At 66.3% G+C, this 599-nt stretch overlaps 1 protein-coding gene across 1 annotated transcript in view; it reads right to left on the bottom strand.

The window, feature by feature from the left end:
• Positions 1–599, bottom strand: part of LOC103260100 (slit homolog 1 protein-like) — a gene marked incomplete at both ends in the record, with an annotated part of 62,155 nt that overhangs the window by 17,641 nt on the left and 43,915 nt on the right. The window lies entirely within an intron of this gene.

Below are 599 nucleotides of genomic sequence, written 5' to 3'. Positions count from 1 at the left end.
AGGCGGAAGGATCGCCGGAGCCGGGCAGGTCAAGGCTGCGGTGGCCGGGAGCGGCCACTGTCCTCCAGTCTGGGCGACAGAGTGAGACTCCAACTCAAAAAACAAAACAATAAGCACAGAGCAAACGTCCCAGCCCCAGCGGCCTTGCTCAGACAGCCGACAGCCAAGCCACGGACGAGCCCCTCCGAGCTGCTGCGGCCAAGACTGATCCCACGCGCAGGGTGGCCCGGGGCCTCGTTAACCTGCATCTGTCAGTTTCACTTCCGACGCGGCCTCTGAGCCTGCAAAGGGCCGCAGCCGGGCCCCCTGGCCTCCGTGCCCTCCCGCGGCCGTCCCTCCTGCAAATAAAGCAGGGCCCAGGCGGCCACTCAGCCGCCTGCCTGCGCTCAGCAGGGCCTCTGGGACTCGGCTGTCCGTCACTCGGTCAATCCCTGAACGAGTATTTACAGATGCCCGGGGTGAGGAGTCTCAGGGCCCCGCCGGATCGAGCCCCCTGCCACGCGCAGGCGGCGTTTCTGCAAGCGTCAGGCCATCGGTCGCTGAGTCCCCTGGCTCCACCAGGAACGGACAAGGGCCGAAACTAACTGCTGAGCGTGGCT

This window comes from Carlito syrichta, unplaced genomic scaffold, assembly GCF_000164805.1.
Source record: "Carlito syrichta isolate Samal-C Ts95f unplaced genomic scaffold, Tarsius_syrichta-2.0.1 Scaffold88019, whole genome shotgun sequence".
NCBI lineage: Eukaryota > Metazoa > Chordata > Mammalia > Primates > Tarsiidae > Carlito > Carlito syrichta.
The sequence above is the reverse complement of the archived record's forward strand: the minus strand, read 5'-3'. Positions and strand labels throughout refer to the sequence as shown.